General features: G+C 42.9%; 1 protein-coding gene across 1 annotated transcript in view; it reads right to left on the bottom strand.

Moving 5' to 3' along the window:
* The window catches only part of LOC141075498 (microtubule-associated serine/threonine-protein kinase 3-like), a 147,575-nt gene that overhangs the window by 7,778 nt on the left and 120,395 nt on the right, over positions 1-19,402 (bottom strand). The window contains exons 2-4 of the mRNA XM_073562586.1: positions 3,744-3,818; positions 2,444-2,545; positions 2,086-2,185 (exon numbers count right to left, since the gene is read on the bottom strand). The gene's annotated coding sequence lies outside the window, so the exon portion shown is untranslated. The remainder of the gene's footprint in view (positions 1-2,085; positions 2,186-2,443; positions 2,546-3,743; positions 3,819-19,402) is intronic.

The following is a 19,402-nucleotide window of genomic DNA, read 5'->3' as shown; positions in this document are numbered from 1 at the left end:
CGTCCTACACCGTCATCCCACCACTCCTATATGTAATATGTGCTGACAGGTTCCATTACATGGAGTAGAGAGTGATCTGCCATTATTCCCTGCTGTGTAATATCTGGATATAATAGGGGGAACGTCCTACACCGTCATCCCACCACTCCTATATGTAACATGTGCTGACAGGTCCCATTACATGGAGTAGAGAGTGATCTGCCATTATTCCCCACTGTGTAATATCTGTATATAATAGGGGAACGTCCTACACCGTCATCCCACCACTCCTATATGTAACATGTGCTGACAGGTCCCATTACATGGAGTAGAGAGTGATCTACCATTATTCCCTGCTGTGTAATATCTGGATATAATAGGGGGAACGTCCTACACCGTCATCCCACCACTCCTATATGTAATATGTGCTGACAGGTCCATTACATGGAGTAGGCAGTGATCTGTCATTATTCCCTGCTGTGTAATATCTGGATATAATAGGGGGAACGTCCTACACCGTCATCCCACCACTCCTATATGTAACATGTGCTGACAGGTCCCATTACATGGAGTAGAGAGTGATCTGCCATTATTCCCTGCTGTGTAATATCTGGATATAATAGGGGAACGTCCTACACCGTCATCCCACCACTCCTATATGTAACATGTGCTGACAGGTCCCATTACATGGAGTAGAGAGTGATCTGCCATTATTCCCCACTGTGTAATATCTGTATATAATAGGGGAACGTCCTACACCGTCATCCCACCACTCCTATATGTAACATGTGCTGACAGGTCCCATTACATGGAGTAGAGAGTGATCTACCATTATTCCCTGCTGTGTAATATCTGGATATAATAGGGGGAACGTCCTAAACCGTCATCCCACCACTCCTATATGTAATATGTGCTGACAGGTCCATTACATGGAGTAGGGAGTGATCTGTCATTATTCCCTGCTGTGTAATATCTGGATATAATAGGGGGAACGTCCTACACCGTCATCCCACCACTCCTATATGTAACATGTGCTGACAGGTCCCATTACATGAAGTAGAGAGTGATCTACCATTATTCCCTGCTGTGTAATATCTGTATATAATAGGGGAACGTCCTACACCGTCATCCCACCACTCCTATATGTAATATGTGCTGACAGGCTCCATTACATGGAGTAGAGAGTGATCTGCCATTATTCCCTGCTGTGTAATATCTGGATATAATAGGGGGGAACGTCCTACACCGTCATCCCACCACTCCTATATGTAACATGTGCTGACAGGTCCCATTACATGGAGTAGAGCGTGATCTGCCATTATTCCCCACTGTGTAATATCTGTATATAATAGGGGAACGTCCTACACCGTCATCCCACCACTCCTATATGTAACATGTGCTGACAGGTCCCATTACATGGAGTACAGAGTGATCTACCATTATTCCCTGCTGTGTAATATCTGTATATAATAGGGGAACGTCCTACACCGTCATCCCACCACTCCTATATGTAACATGTGCTGACAGGTCCCATTCCATGGAGTAGAGAGTGATCTACCATTATTCCCTGCTGTGTAATATCTGGATATAATAGGGGGAACGTCCTACACCGTCATCCCACCACTCCTATATGTAACATGTGCTGACAGGTCCCATTACATGGAGTAGAGAGTGATCTGCCATTATTCCCCACTGTGTAATATCTGGATATAATAGGGGGAACGTCCTACACCGTCATCCCACCACTCCTATATGTAACATGTGCTGACAGGTCCCATTACATGGAGTAGAGAGTGATCTGCCATTATTCCCTGCTGTGTAATATCTGGATATAATAGGGGGAACGTCCTACACCGTCATCCCACCACTCCTATATGTAACATGTGCTGACAGGTCCCATTACATGGAGTAGAGAGTGATCTGCCATTATTCCCTGCTGTGTAATATCTGTATATAATAGGGGAACGTCCTACACCGTCATCCCACCACTCCTATATGTAACATGTGCTGACAGGTCCCATTCCATGGAGTAGAGAGTGATCTGCCATTATTCCCTGCTGTGTAATATCTGGAGATTCCTTGTAGGAGGTTATGTGATCGGTTCACCTGTGATCAGATCGCTGCTCAGCTCCGGCTGACTCCTATTAGAGTCAGGGGTTTCCGGGGTCACAGTCGCCCCATATTCGTCGTCGCCTTCTGGTGTTTCCTGATAGATATAATACAGTTAATTAATATGTGGAAGATTTCACTAAATCACCAAATACATGAATCAGGAAGGAGTAAACCAACATTTACGGATGCACCAACTGTAACTCTACAAATCACGCGCCATCATGAGAACTTTTCTTAGAAACGTCTCTCACTTATGTGGATTATGTGACACCAGATCTTCTGATATCTGATTGGTGATCTGGAGAAGATCAGAAAACAAGGACGTGTGATAGAGAAGATGATGGCTCCTTACCGGGCGTTCCGGCGAGCAGGCCGGACCTTCTAATACATGCAGGACTTCTTCGGCCAGTTCCTTAACAAAAGCCAAATCTCCATATTGAGATCTATTTTCAGCCTATAAAGAAGATAAGACACAAAAAGAAAAATTCAGAGATAAGAAAGGAAACAATGGAGGCGGCCATTGTATGTGTCCTCTGCTCCTCTCTGCAGATACAACGACTCCCTATCTAGGGACTCGTTGTGTTTTATATGGAAGGAAAGAAGAAGCTTCTCTCCCACCATTATTATCTATGACTATGGAGAAGATTTGTGCCGAGTGTCCGCCACTTACCTGCTGTAGTAATGTTCTGATGTTGTGACGTAAATCCGTCAGATACTCTGATGTTAGTTTATCTTCATTGTTTTTGGTCAGGCAGTCATTGACTAGCTCCACCACCAGCCGGTGAGTGAAGCAGAGGACGCCATCGGGTGGTAGAAGCTCAGTGTTAGGGAGATTGTTGGTAAGAGTCTCCAACAGAGCATCTACCTGAAAATCGCTCAGACATAATCCAGACATAGTGAAAAATTGCAAACGCTCTCAGTCACTATAGAACCATAAATGGCACCGGTGACCCTGTGAACATTCTATAAGTAGGGACTGAGCTGTGATGTCACAATGGCCAAGAATCACCTGTGATGTCATAATGGGCTAGCATCACCAGTGATGTCATAATGGGCTAGCATCACCAGTGATGTCATAATGGGCTAGCATCACCAGTGATGTCACAATGGGCTAGCATCACCAGTGATGTCACAATGGGCTAGCATCACCAGTGATGTCATAATGGGCTAGCATCGCCAGTGATGTCACAATGGGCTAGCATCACTCTGTCACTCTGATGGTCCGTATGGCATGTGACTGTTTTCTGGCTCTGTCTGGTTTTTTCCCGTGCTGAATACAAGTATTTGCTGTGCTTTTACATGCATTTTTTAATTCACTTGAATAAGTAAAATTTGCTGCAAAACTCCTGAAACACTTGACAAACCACTGATTTAAAAAAACGCTGAGATTTCAGAATCCTTGTTTTCTAGGTCACTACTATAAAATGAGTCTACATATTAGTCCATAAGAAATTGACCAGGTCACACTCCGTACATTAGATTCCTAAACAAGAGCCCCGATCATGGAAAAAAGGAGAGTCTCTATACAGGAGCCTCTCACATCATTAGAAGATCATCAAAAGGGAATTGATTTCAGTTCTTCAATACAAAAAGTGAGAGTCACCTATTCTATAGAGTCATTACACACAGACATCTCCATCTGTGATACTCACACTGACAGACTCATGGATCTCCGGGGGCTACGATTTTCCATTATCAGGATTTGCCAGCACATTTGTTCCTAAAATCTGAATAAAAAAATCTGAATAAATATAATATATTAGATTGTACCAATCCTAAATATGTAATGCAATGATATCATTAGGAAATGACAAATCTCCATGTTACACTGGGCAACACATTTTTTCCAAAGTTTTGCTTCCTTGAAAATGTGACGTGATTATAATAAACCCATTAGAGCCCAGCAGAAATATAATTTCAGATCGTCTGCATGACTTTACTGAACTTGAAAGGATTCAAAGGCGGGCTACTAAAATGATAAATGGAGTTGGTTCACTACAATACCCAGAAAGGTTATCAAAATTAGGTCTATTTACTCTAGAAAAGAGAAGACTTAGGGGAGACTCAATATATATGTACAAGCATATCAGAGGGCAATACAGAGATCTCTCCAATGAACTGTTTGTACCAAGGACTGTGACAAGAACAAGGGGGCATTCTCTTCGTTTGGAGGAAAGACAATTTCTGCACCAGCATAGAAGAGGGTTCTTCACGGTAAGAGCAGTGAGGCTCTGGAATTCTCTTCCTGAGGAAGTGGTGATGGCCAACTCACTGAATGAATTTAAGAAAGGAATGGAGGCTTTTCTTGTGAGTAACAGTATAGAAGGTTACGAATAACAGAATATTATAGGTAGATGGTTGACCCAGCTTAGGGGAAGGAATTTTTTTCCCTATGGAGAAAATTGGCTTCTACTCTGTGGGTTTTTTGCCTTCCCCTGGATCAACAATGCAGAACAGCTGCACTAAAAATAGGCTGAACTAGATGGACATAAGGTCTTCCTTCAGCCTTCAAAACTATGTTACTATGTTACTTAGAAACGTTGTGAAACATGAGATGACGTTTTACGGATTATGAAGCATTAGGTCATTTGTAGTCACCGTCTGGTGCGTCCCGTATTAGTGTCCGGCAATAGTCAGCCAGCATTGATGGAGTCCAGGACACTTGATAACGCTTTTTCATAGTAGCAATATCTTTGGGAAACCATTCGCCATGGTCATTACTAATGGCACCAAGATTTACAGGGAAGAATTCCAAATGTGAATGCAAGAAATGAATGTTCAATGAGATGTTGCACTTCATCGCTTTGTAAGCTTCCAGAAGGTTGATGACAGTTTGATGTAATTTGGGGTTGGGTTGTTGCGAAAAAAATTCTGGGAATCATCCTTGAATGATTTCCAAGCAATTTTCTCATTCCCCGCCAGCAGCTCCTTGAATTGCTTGTCATTCATGATGTGTCAGATTTGTGGACCAACAAAAATGCCTTCCTTAATCTCAGCGTCGGTTATTCTTGGGAACATTTGAATATTGAATTATTGATTAGTATTGGTATTGGACGGTGAACATTACCATTGTGTAACAAGACAGCCTGGAGTCTTTACACTGATGAGTCAATTAGGAGACACCACTGTCTTGACTCATGCGAGCAATCCAAAGCTGCAAACAACCCACCAATGTCGGTGCAAAAGCTCAGGTTGTCAACCAGTTCTAAAAACTGTGTTATGACATCTTAGCGGCTTCGAAAGACAGAAACTTTTGTAGCGGGTGACAGCAAATGCCATCCTTGAAGTCTTGAAGCCAGTAACTGCATTTGGTTTTGGCAAACATAAGTTCTGGAACAAGTCATTAAGTTCTGGCTGTGATATAAGATGAGGCTCACCAGACATACATGGCTCAATGTCTGAATCAGCATTGTTCCCCATCGCTGACCCATGGACAGCAACATCTTCATTGGATGCCTCCACTAGGCTCCTTGTCTCTAGAGGCTTTGCTACTGGACGAGGGTCATCATGTGGCACTGGTCTCATAACTGAAGGCAGATTAGGATATTCCATGGACTTCTTGTTCTTTTGTAGGAAAACCTGGGACATTGGTTAGACAGAAGTAACAGTCACGTGATCCTTCTGTTCCTGGCACTGACTTATGAGAACCTCTCATCCAACCTGTAAGATCAACAGATGTGAGGAGCCCAGGATTTGTCTTGATCAAGCTCATAGGCTTTCATGATGAGAGCTGTCATGGTGCATCTTTGAGGCTTCAACATGTAAGAGGAAATCCCCTGTGACGTCACATAACCTCACCGTATCATATGAATGATGCCGTCAGCAATGTTTCTAGTCTCACTGCACATCAGGCATGCGCACTAACCTGTTACCATGTTTATTGTGGGCTAATGAAAGGGCAGGAATACAGTCACCAAATACTGCTATACATAGCAGCCAATAAGACCTATATTGCATAAATAAGAATGATTAAATATGAATTCTGAAGCGGAACCTGTATAAAGTGCTATGTGCAAGTTAAAGTGACAGTGTACCTATTTATCAATTCAATAAAAACATGAAAAAGGAACTAGATGAGAGATAAACCCGATAATGTCTAGATATAATAAGTAAATGTGAATTAATAGCTGCCCCTAAAAGTGCTAATCAGTAGTGACAGAGTTCCGTTTCAATCCTAATGCACTGAGTCTACAAGTGGAAAACATTTTTTATTATTATGATCAAATATAGTGACTAATAAGATCATAATGTGCGGGTAAAGGGAACGCTACCCCACAACAAGCAAATGCTTCATAGTTCATTCCCACATTTGAAAAGTAAGTCCAAGAAGAAAATTGTATTGCAAATACCAACTATAGATTGTCATCTCGGCAGCACAAGGTTGTGGATGGAGGATCCTATCCACCAAAAGGATCATTTTCTGATGCGATCATTGATATAATGATGCCATATATGATGTAATATATCACCAAGGGATTCAGGAATCATCAGGGGTTAGAAACAAATAACATTTAATGGAAATAAACACACAAATTAAAATCTAAATAAGAGACAACATATTTAGAAATATGGGACAAAACTCAAATGTTCATTTAAACCTGATGGTGTCATGGTATCAAGGACTAAATCAATATCGTCTTTGAAGACAATGGAGTCTATGAGACAAGGGTGAGAGGGTGATGAAGGCTAAATTTATGTATAGCCGAAACGCGTTGTATGTCTAACAATAAACTGGATATTCCTTGAAATATTCGGAGTAATTAATGAATCAGCTGGAAGCGCTCCTTGACAAACTGGAAATCCTTTTCTGCATGGTTTCAAGGACTGCAATCCACCTAAATTCCCTATGAAGCACTGTAATCCACCTACATTCTCTTTGATGGACTGTGATTCACTTACATTCCCTATGAAGGACTGTAATTCACCTACATTCCCTTTGAGGGACTGTAATCCACCTACATTCCCTATGAAGGACTGTAATCCACCTATATTCCATATAAAGGACTGTAATTCACCTACGTACCCTATGAAGGACTGTAGTCCACCTACATTACCTTTGATGGACTGTGATTCACTTACATTCCCTTTGAAGGACTGTAATCCACCTACATTCCCTATGAAGGACTGTAATCCACCTATATTCTCTATGAAGGACTGTAATCCACCTATATTCCATATGAAGGACTGTAATCCACCTACGTACCCTATGAAGGACTGTAGTCCACCTACATTACCTTTGAATGACTGTATTCCACCTACATTCCTTTGGAAGGACTGTAACTCGCCTACATTGCATTCCCTTTGAAGGACTCTAATCCACCTACATTCCCTTTGAAGGACTGTAATCCACCTACGTTCCCTTTGAAGGACTGTATTCCACCTACGTTCTGTTGGAAGGACTGTAATCCACCTGCAGTACATTCCATTTAAAGGACTGTAATCCATGTACATTACCTTGGAAGGACTGTAATCTACCTACAGTACATTTCCTTTGAAGGACTGTAATCCATCTACATTCCCTTTGAAGGACTGCAATCCACCTACATTCTATTTGAAGGACTGAAATCCACCTACATTCCCTATGAAGGACTTTGAAGGACTGTAATCCATCCACAATCCTTTTGAAGAAACGTAATCCACCTACATTCCCTTTGAAGGACTGTAATCCACCTATATTCCCTTTGAAGGACTGTAAACCACCTATATTCCCTTTGAAGGACTGTAATCCACCTACATTCCCTTTGATGGACTGTAAACCACCTATATTCCCTTTGAAGGTCTGCAATCCACCTACATTCCCTTTGAAGGACTGTAATCCACCTACATTTCCTTTGAAGGACTGTAATGCACCTATATTCCCTTTGAAGGACTGTAAACCACCTATATTCCCTTTGAAGGACTGTAATCCACCTACATTCCCTTTGAAGGACAGTAATCCACCTACATTCCCATTGAAGGACTGAAATCCATCTACATTCCCTATGAAGGACAGTAATCCACCTACGTTCCCTTTGAAGGACTGTAATCCACCTATATTCCCTTTGAAGGACAGTAATCCACCTACATTCCCTTTGAAGGACTGAAATCCACCTACATTCCCTATGAAGGACTGTAATCCACCTACGTTCCCTATGAAGGACTGTAATCCCCCTACATTCCCTATGAAGGACTTTGAAGGACTGTAATCCACCTACATTCCCTTTGTATGACTGTAATCCACCTATATTCCCTTTAAAGGACTGTAATCCACCTACGTTCTTTTTGAAGGACTATAATCCCCCTGCATTCCCTTTGAAGCAATGGGATGAAATTGAATGGGAGGAGACACAGATTAGATATTAGAAAAAACTTTTTGACAGTTAGAGTGATCAATGAGTGGAACAGACTGCCACGAGAGGTGGTGAGTTCTCTTTCAATAAAAGTCTTCAAACAGAGGCTGTACAGACATCTGTCTGGGATGATTTAGCGAATCCTGCTTTGAGCAGGGGGTTGGACCAGATGGCCCAGGAGATCCTTTCCAACTCTACGATTCTATGATTCTTTGAAAGACTGTAATCCACCTACATTCCCTATGATGGACTGTAATCCACCTATATTCCCTCTGAAGGACTGTAATCCACCTATATTCCCTTTGAAGGACTGAAATCCACCTACATTCCCTATGAAGGACTGTAATCCACCTACATTCCCTTTGAAGGACTGAAATCCACCTATATTCCCTTTGAAGGACTGAAATACACCTACATTCCCTATGAAGGACTTTGAAGGACTGTAATCCATCCACAATCCTTTTGAAGGACTGTAACCCACCTACATTCCATTTAAAGGACTGTAATCCACCTACATTCCTTTGTAAGACTGTAATCCACCTACATTCCCTTTGAAGGACTGTAACCCACCTACATTCCATTTGAAGGACTGTAATCCACCTACATTCCTTTGTAAGACTGTAATCCACCTACATTCCTTTTGAAGGACTATAATCCACCTACATTCCTTTGTAAGACTGTAATCCACCTACATTCCCTTTAAAGGACTGTAATCCACCTATATTCCCTTTGAAGGACTGTAATCCACCTATATTCCCTTTGAAGGACAGTAATCCACCTATATTCCCTTTGAAGGACAGTAATCCACCTACATTCCCTATGAAGGACTGTAATCCACCTACGTTCCCTTTGAAGGACTGTAATCCACCTACATTCCCTTTGAAGGACTGAAATCCACCTACATTCCCTATGAAGGACTGTAATCCACCTACGTTCCCTATGAAGGACTGTAATCCACCTACATTCCCTACGAAGGACTTTGAAGGACTGTAATCCACCTACATTCCCTTTGTATGACTGTAATCCACCTACATTCCCTTTAAAGGACTGTAATCCACCTACGCTCTTTTTGAAGGACTATAATCCCCCTGCATTCCCTTTGGAACAATGGGATGAAATTGAATGGGAGGAGACACAGATTAGATATTAGAAAAAACTTTTTGACAGTTAGAGTGATCAATGAGTGGAACAGACTGCCACGAGAGGTGGTGAGTTCTCTTTCAATAAAAGTCTTCAAACAGAGGCTGGACAGACATCTGTCTGGGATGATTTAGCGAATCCTGCTTTGAGCAGGGGGTTGGACCAGATGGCCCAGGAGATCCCTTCCAATGCTATGATTCTATGATTCTTTGAAAGACTGTAATCCACCTACATTCCCTATGATGGACTGTAATCCACCTATATTCCCTTTGAAGGACTGTAATCCACCTATATTCCCTTTGAAGGACTGTAGACCACCTATATTCCCTTTGAAGGACTGTAATCCACCTACATTCCATTTGAAGGACTGTAATTCACCTATATTCCCTTTGAAGGACTGTAATCCACCTGCATTCCCTTTGAAGGACTGTAATCCACCTACATTCCCTTTGAAGGACTGTAATCCACCTATATTCCCTTTGAAGGACTGCAATCTACCTATATTCCCTTTGAAGGACTGCAATCCACCTACATTCCCTTTGAAGGACTGAAATCCACCTATATTCCCTATGAAGGACTGTAAACCACCTATATTCCCTTTGAAGGACTGTAATCCACCTACATTCCCTTTGAAGTACTGTAATCCACCTATATTCCCTTTGAAGGACTGTAAACCACCTATATTCCCTTTGAAGGACTGTAATCCACCTATATTCCCTTTGAAGGACAGTAATTCATCTATATTCCCTTTGAAGGACAGTAATCCACCTACATTCCCATTGAAGGACTGTAATCCACCTACATTCCCTATGAAGGACTGTAATCCACCTACATTCCCTATGAAGGACTGTAATTCACCTACATTCCCTTTGAAGGACAGTAATCCACCTACTTTCCCTTTGAAGGACTGAAATCCACCTACATTCCCTATGAAGGACTGTAATCCACCTACGTTCCCTATGAAGGACTGTAATCCACCTACATTCCCTATGAATGACTTTGAAGGACTGTAATCCACCTACATTCCCTTTGTATGACTGTAATCCACCTACATTCCCTTTAAAGGACTGTAATCCACCTACGTTCTTTTTTTAAGGACTATAATCCTTCTGCATTCCCTTTGAAGCAATGGGATGAAATTGAATGGGAGGAGACACAGATTAGATATTAGAAAAAACTTTTTGACAGTTAGAGTGATCAATGAGTGGAACAGACTGCCACGAGAGGTGGTGAGTTCTCTTTCAATAAAAGTCTTCAAACAGAGGCTGGACAGACATCTGTCTGGGATGATTTAGCGAATCCTGCTTTGAGCAGGGGGTTGGACCAGATGGCCCAGGAGATCCCTTCCAACTCTACAATTCTATGATTCTTTGATAGACTGTAATCCACCTACATTCCCTATGATGGACTGTAATCCACCTATATTCCCTTTGAAGGACTGTAATCCACCTATATTCCCTTTGAAGGACTGAAATCCACCTACATTCCCTATGAAGGACTGTAATCCACCTACATTCCCTTTGAAGGACTGAAATCCACATATATTCCTTTTGAAGGACTGAAATCCACCTACATTCCCTATGAAGGACTTTGAAGGACTGTAATCCATCCACAATCCTTTTGAAGGACTGTAATCCACCTACATTCCCTTTGAAGGACTGTAATCCACCTACATTCCCTTTGTAAGACTGTAATCCACCTACATTCCCTTTAAAGGACTGTAATCCACCTACATTCCCTTTGAAGCAATGGGATGAAACTGAATGGGAGGAGACACAGATTATATATTATAAAAAACTTTTTGACAGTTAGAGTGATCAATGAGTGGAACAGACTGCCACGAGAGGTGGTGAGTTCTCCTTCAATAGAAGTCTTCAAACAGAGGCTGGACAGACATCTGTCTGGGATGATTTAGCGAATCCTGCTTTGAGCAGGGGGTTGGACCAGATGGCTCAGGAAATCCCTTCCAACTCTACGATTCTATGAAAGACTGTAATCCACCTACGTTCCCTTTGAAGGACTGTAAGCCACCTACATTCCCTTTGAAGGACTGTAATCCCCCTACATTCCCTTTGAAGGTCTGTAATCCACCTACATTTCCTTTGAAGGACTGTAATCCACCTACATTCCCTTTGCGCCAACTGGTGACTGATATCTCCACCCCTTATTCTGGTATAAACTCTGTCAATACCCTTGACCTTCATTGTACATTTATGGTACAATTTGAAGTGAATGAGGATTGTTTAGAGTACCTGTATCCTCGGCATTTTGCGTGGACATGATGTCCCTCACATGTTCTCGAGTCCTGACACGCAGTTCGTGAGATGTGAATCCAATATAGACCATCTTACATGATATACTACGTGCGTTGTGTGACATGTGATATAATCTTTTATCTGTAACCCCTTCTCATGTACAGCACTGTGGAATCAATGGTGCTATATAAATAATAATAATATTAATATTTTGTACTCTCTAAGGCCATCTGATGGTGTAAAGGATGAGGCGCACAGTACGTTCTTACAGGCGTCGCAGTCACCGCAAGGGTTACCTCCACATTTTTTTCTCCCCACCTTAAAAAGTTCATGGGATTTCGGCACACAATGGATATTAACTAGAAAATCTTTCAGGGTTTTATTTCTTCTAGATGTCATCAGGGCTGCCATCAGGGCATTACTGCCCTGACTGGCATATGGGGCCCGGTGGGCGGAGGGTGCCCACATCGGGCCCCGTCTCATCTGTTCACCGGGCCTTACCGGCAGGCTAAACCAGGCCCGCATGTCAATAGTTCACAGTCGCCAGCCAATTGGAGGCTGGCAGCTGACATCAGCCGCAGCGCGCATGGTGAGTGCCTGCTTCAGCTGCGTGGAGGGGGCTTTGCCGCAGGAGTGCGGGCAGGTAAGAAGGACTTTTTATTTTTTAATTGAAAGCGGCAATCTGGGGGGGCCCGGGGCAGACTGTGAGACACGGGGGCAGAATGCGAGACATGGGGGCAGAATGCAAGACATGGGTCAGAATGTGAGACACGGGGGCAGAATGCAAGACATGGGGTCAGAATGCAAGACATGGAAGCAGAATGGACATGGGGCAGAATGTGAGACATGGGGGCAGAATGCAAGACATGGGGAAGAATGTGAGACATGGGGGCAGAATGCAAGACATGGGGCAGAGTGTGAGACATGGGGCAGAATGCGAGATACAGGGGCAGAATGGACATGGGGCAGAATATGAGACGCGGGACAGAATTCGAGACAAGAGGGCAGTATGTGAGACATGGGGGCAGAATGTAAGACATGGGGGCAGAATGGACATGGGGCAGAATGTGAGACATGGGGGCAGAATGGACACGGGGCAGAATGTGAGACATGGGGGCAGATTATGACAGTGAGACACAGGAGGGGGGCAGAATGGATACGGGGCAGAATGTGACATTGAGACAAAGGAGGGGCAGAATGGATATGGGGAAGAATGTGACAGTGAGACACAGGAGGGGGCAGAATGTGAGACATGGGGGCAGAATGTGAGACATGGGGGCAGAATGTGACAGTGAGACACAGGAGGGGGCAGAATGGATACGGGGCAGAATGTGACAGTGAGACAAAGGAGGAGGCAGAATGGACGCGGGGGAAGAATGTGACTGTGAGACACAGGATGGGGCAGAATGGATACGGGGCAGAATGTGACAGTGAGACAAAGTAGGGGGCAGAATGTGAGGCACAGGGGAAGAATGTGACAGTAAGACACAGGAGGGGGCAGAATGTGACTGAGACACAGGAGGGGGCAGAATGGACATGGGGCAGAATGTGACAGTGAGACATAGAATCATAGAATCATAGAATCGTAGAGTTGGAAGGGACCTCCTGGGCCATCTGGTCCAACCCCCTGCTCAAAGCAGGATTCGCTAAATCATCCCAGTCAGATGTCTGTCCAGCCTCTGTTTGAAGACATCCATTGAAGGAGAACTCACCACTTCTCGTGGCAGCTTGTTCCACTCATTGATCACTCTAACTGTCAAAAAGTTTTTTCTAATATCTAATCTGTGTCTCCTCCCATTCAGTTTCATCCCATTGCTTCTAGTCTTTCCTTGTGCAAGGAGGGGGCAGAATATGAGGCACAGGGGCAGAATGTGACAGTAAGACACAGGAGGGGGTAGAATGTGACAGTGAGACACAGGAGGGGGCAGAATGGACAAGGGGGCAGAATGTGACAGTGAGACACAGGAGGGGGCAGAATGTGAGGCATGAGGCAGAATGTGACATTGAGACACAGGAATCCAGAAGAATCCAGGATATCTATAAGCAGAAAGATAGTGAGGAAACACTTAGCTAACCTAAATGAATTCAAGTCTCCAGGTCCAGATGAATTACACCCCAGAGTACTGAAGGGGATAGCAGAAGAAATTTTTGAACCCCTCTCCATAATCTTTGAAAATTCTTGGAGAACAGGAGAAGTGCCAGAAGACTGGAGAAGAGCAAATGTTGCTCCTATCTTCAAAAAGGGGAAGAAGGTGGACCCAGGCAACTATAGGCCGGTGAATCTGACTTCTATACCAGGAAAGATCTTTGAACAAATTATTAAACAACATGTATGTCAGTACCTGGATAAGAATGTGGTGATTAAACAGAGTCAGCATGGGTTTGTAACTAATAAGTCATGTCAGACTAACTTAATTTCCTTCTATGACGGAATCACTGATTGGGTGGATCAAGGAAATGCTGTAGATATAGTATATCTTGACTTCAGCAAAGCATTTGACAAAGTCTCTCATACAATCCTTATTGAAAAAATGACTAAGTATGGAATGGACAAGGCAACTGTTAGGTGGTCTCATAACTGGTTTAGTGATCGGACCCAAAGAGTGGTCGTAAATGGCTGCACATCCAGTTGGAAGAATGTCTCAAGTGGGGTACCACAGGGCTCTGTCCTGGGCCCTGTATTGTTCAACATCTTTATCAACGATTTAGATGAAGGAATTGAGGGTAAACTGATTAAATTTGCTGATGACACAAAGCTAGGAGGGATAGCTAACACTAGAGAAGAGAGAGGATTCAAAAAGATATAAATAAACTGGAGAAGTGGGCAGCAACTAACAGAATGGTTTTTAACAAGGAGAAATGCAAAGTACTACATCTGGGCAATAAAAATGAAAAAAGCATATACAGAACGGGAGGAATAGGGCTAAGTGACAGCACATGTGAAAAAGACTTGGGTATACTAATAGATCACAGACTGAATATGAGTCAACAGTGTGATGCAGCAGCAAAAAAGGCAAATGCAATTCTAGGATGTATTAACAGAAGCATACAGTCTAGATCACGTGAAGTCATTATTTCCCTCTACTCCTCTTTGGTCAGACCTCATCTGGAATATTGTGTCCAGTTTTGGGCACCACATTTTAAAAAAGACATCAACAAACTGGAGCAAGTTCAGAAAAGAGCGACCAGAATGGTGACCGGTCTGCAAACCCTGTCTTATGAGGAAAGGTTGCAGGATTTGGGAATGTTTAGTTTGCAAAAGAGAAGACTGAGAGGAGACTTAATAGCTGTCTATAAATATCTAAAGGGCTGTCACACTGTAGAAGGATCAACTTTATTCTCATTTGCACAAGGAAAGACTAGAAGCAATGGGATGAAACTGAATGGGAGGAGACACAGATTAGATATTAGAAAAAACTTTTTAACAGTTAGAGTGATCAATGAGTGGAACAGGCTGCCACGAGAAGTGGTGAGTTCTCCTTCAATGGAAGTCTTCAAACAGAGGCTGGACAGACATCTGACTGGGATGATTTAGCGAATCCTGCTTTGAGCAGGGGGTTGGACCAGATGGCCCAGGAGGTCCCTTCCAACTCTACGATTCTATGATTCTATGATTCTGGGAGGGGGCAGAATGTGAGACACAGAAAGGGGCAGGATGCGAGACACATGGCATGAAGGGAGACACATGGTGCAAGATCATGGGGCAGGATGGATACAATGTAGACAGATGGGACAGAATGGGGAGATCATATGGGGGTAGAATGGATACTCATGAGGGCAGGATGAGAGAAAATATCGCTGGAGCCAGGAATGAGACACACGGGGGACAGGATGGGGGATATTATTACCATAGGGCCTAATTAAGAGATATTATTACTGCAGTGATGTATTTTATTTTTTTGAGGACACTGTTTTAAATGGGGGAAGGTCCTGTTACTGTGCAGAGCGACACTATGTTGCCTTTTTTTTCTTGATCTGGTGTAGTGTAAAAGTTGGGAAAAAAATTAAGTAATGTGTTCTGCAAGTGGAGCTCTAGATAACTGTGTTATTTCCTGCAGAGACAAGTCCTGGCTGGAAGACATGATGGCGGTCTGTGCAGGATGAAAGACTTAACCTAGAGACATCACTGGTGAGTCAGTGTGTTACCTGTACACTGACACTATACACTATATACAGAGTGCCTTTGTACAATGTCACCAGTGATCACTGTATTATCTGTGCATTGACACTATACACTATATACAGAGTTCCTGTGAACAATGTCACCAGTGATCACTGTATTACCTGTACACTGGCACTATATACAGAGGTCCTGTGCATAAGGTCACCGGTGATCACTGTATTACCTGTACACTGGCACTATATAAAAAGCTCCTGTGTGTAATGTTACTGGTGATCACTGTATTACCTGTACACAGACACTGCACACTAAGTACAGATCTCCTGTGCATAATGACACTTATGGTGATAGCATTTTTTTTTATTAATGATCAATATTGTAGTATTCAGTCAACATGTGGTGGTAATATGTGGTTTGGGCATGGTGCGGTGGTAGTTGTCCCTTGTATGTGCTATTATTCTGTCACTGTGGTTGTAATATGTGGTCTGGTCATGGTGTGGCTGTATTTGTTCCTTGTATGTGGTATTATAGGTCACTGTGTGATGGTAATATGTAGTCTGGACATGGTGTGGTGGTATTTGTCAGTTTGGATATGATATTATTGGACATTTTAAAAACTGAAAAATAAATATACCAAAATTGTATTTGAATATTTTAACAAATATTTAATAGGTTAGAGTACAGTAGGGCCAGGCCAAAAGAGTCCACCTTGTTGTGGTGGTAAATTTAAAAAAATCTTTAAGCCAAAACAAGAGCTGCTGGCTGTGTGTGTGATCTGGAGATGGGAACTGTTAATGTGTGATTGGTGAGAAGTCGAGTTTTTCCAAGAGAGAGCAGTGGGACTGTGGACAGTTTGAGGCATGGAGCCTGGGTGGAGTCTCAAGGGGGCCCCGAAAATTTTGCCTGTATGGGGCCCCGAAATTCCTAGTGGCAGCCCTGGCTGTCATTAATGGCGATTGAGAGAGATGTTTGGATAATGTGGCCTTAGTCCTGAGCACTGGCCAGTGTTTCTGAAAAATCCTGCTCCTAGCATCCCATTGATGATTGTACATGGATATATACCGTATCTACTTATCACCACATATCTTTTTGTGGGATGAGAGTAGATTATTCCTAGTGCTCTCCTTGGCTCTTACATAGCCTTTTTTGATTTTTCTATGATCCATGCTGCCTGCGGACTGGGCATCATGAGTAAGAGGACTGGTTCCCTTTAAGAAGGGGTCTGGCAGCAGCATCGGGGTGTATTAGAAGGGGTAGAAATCTTAGGGCTTTATGTGGCAATTATAAGAAACTCAAAACTGTAAAGCTATTTTGTGAGCCTACATCAATGGCATTTTAGCATCATGGGTCATTATTATAAATATGACCAGATTGGTGAGAGGTTAGATGCAATTGTTGCACAACAAACCTTCCAAGAACACTCGACAGAAAGCTCTATGGTGGGTTTAATCACTCTTGCTGAAAAATCTTACAATTAGTGGATGCAAAACTTAAAGGTTATAGATTATTTTCTTGCTAAATGCAAAGTGAAGCAACTTTTTAAACTGTTTTTCATTAGAAATATTCTACCATTTTGCTTCTGTCTGTAAGCCCTTCATCTGGCTGACTGATCTGCAACAATTATAGTCCGTCAGAAATCCTACTCAGCACTGATGGCTTTCTCTGCTGTCAGCCTCCTTTCTCTCATTGGTAGAGAAAGCAGCATAGAAGGGGTTGTACATAGAGATGGCCGAATCCGAACGCTAAAGTTCGGGATCCATACCAGACATCTAGAGTGTGGGCATGGACCCCGAACAAGGACTTCTCAAGGAAGTCCATGTTACTGTTTGGGTCTGGGAGTGCAGCCAGTCAACAAGCTTTTTCTGTCTGAGCACTTCCAGCCCCATCACAGCACCATATGAAAAAAAGACAAGGGGTCCTCACTGTTTTCGATAACCGGCATTATGTTCTCGTTAGTGTAGGGATAGGACGCATCTGGAATGAGGGACAGATTGTAACTGCGCACTCTACAAACACAAAGCTGTGTGTACTCTGTAAGCCATATCTGTGCTAGTACTGTGCTATAAGTTGGTGTGTGTACTCTGTAAGCCATATCTGTGCTAGTACTGTGCTATAAGTTGCTGTGTGTACTCTGTAAGTCATATCTGTGTTAGTACTGTGCTAAAAGCTGCTGTGTGTACTCTGTAAGCCATATCTGTGCTAGTACTGTGCTATAAGTTGCTGTGTGTACTCTGCAAGTCATATCTGTGCTAGTACTGTGCTAAAAGCTGCTGTGTGTACTCTGTAAGCCATATCTGTGCTAATACTGTGCTAAAAGCCATTGTGTGTACTCTATAAGTCATATCTGTGCTAGTACTGTGCTATAAGACGCTGTGTTTTCTATTAGTCTGAGAAATACATATTGGCATCAGTTGTCTCTTTGCTATTAGTAGAAAAAAGTGGAATTGCAAATTTTTGCAATTTCACCACACATGGAATGGTGTCATTCAAAAGTATAACTCGTCCCCACCAAAAAAAAGCCATACTTATATGAATGCGGTACACTATTATCTTTTGAACAATTACAAGCTAAGTGCAATGTCCCGAGGTCACAATTCTTCCGATATTTGCAAATAAGATCAGCCTTTCAATCGCACATGAGACATGTCAGTATGAATAATGCTATTTCGTCTCTACCCTTGATGGGCATTCTCAAATCACAGGGTCCACAGGGTCTCATCTCCTCTCTGTACACACACATGCTATCGGTGGGGACGGAATCTGCCGTATGCTTGGTTAGGGGGAAATGGGAAAGGCTCATCCCTGATACTCAGGGAGAGGAGTGGGAGGAAATTCTGGAGTCACCAACTAAGGAGTCTCCGTCAATTAACAATAGAATGATACAACTTTATATCATAAACCAATCATGTTTGAATCCGACTCGACTTTTTAAGATGGGCCGTTTCCAATCTTCGGAGTGTCTGAGATGCCATGCATCCGATGCAGATTTTGTGCACATGATTTGGCAATGTCCGATTATAGTACACTACTGGAAAGAGGTGACGTTATTATTAACCTCCCTGGCACAGATTCCTGTTCCCCTTGAGCCATTGGTTTGTCTGTTTGGGGTGTGGGATGATGAGACATGGGGACACTATACGGGGATTTTCTTACGGGAGACATTGTTCATGGCACGGAAGGTGTTGGCACTGCGGTGGATGGGGGGGTTCGGATTCCTCCCTTAGGGCCTGGAAAGAATTGGTGAACTCGATTATCCCATATGAGCGTACGCTTTACCAAAACAGAGGGTGCCCGGGTAAATTTGAGAAGATATGGGAGAGGTGGAACTCCTCTCACCTCAGGTTGTAGGACGGAGATATCGCATGATAAAGAGCTAAACATATAGACATAGGCTGCAAATAGTTGTTTTGTAGTAGTAGTAATGTTTTAGAAGTAGGCAGGCTTTATTATTTGAATAATAATACAGA

The sequence above is a fragment of the Dendrobates tinctorius genome, unplaced genomic scaffold (assembly GCF_039654945.1).
Source record: "Dendrobates tinctorius isolate UK_male_01 unplaced genomic scaffold, ASM3965494v1 ptg000358l, whole genome shotgun sequence".
Classification (NCBI taxonomy): Eukaryota; Metazoa; Chordata; class Amphibia; order Anura; family Dendrobatidae; genus Dendrobates; species Dendrobates tinctorius.
The sequence above is the reverse complement of the archived record's forward strand: the minus strand, read 5'-3'. Positions and strand labels throughout refer to the sequence as shown.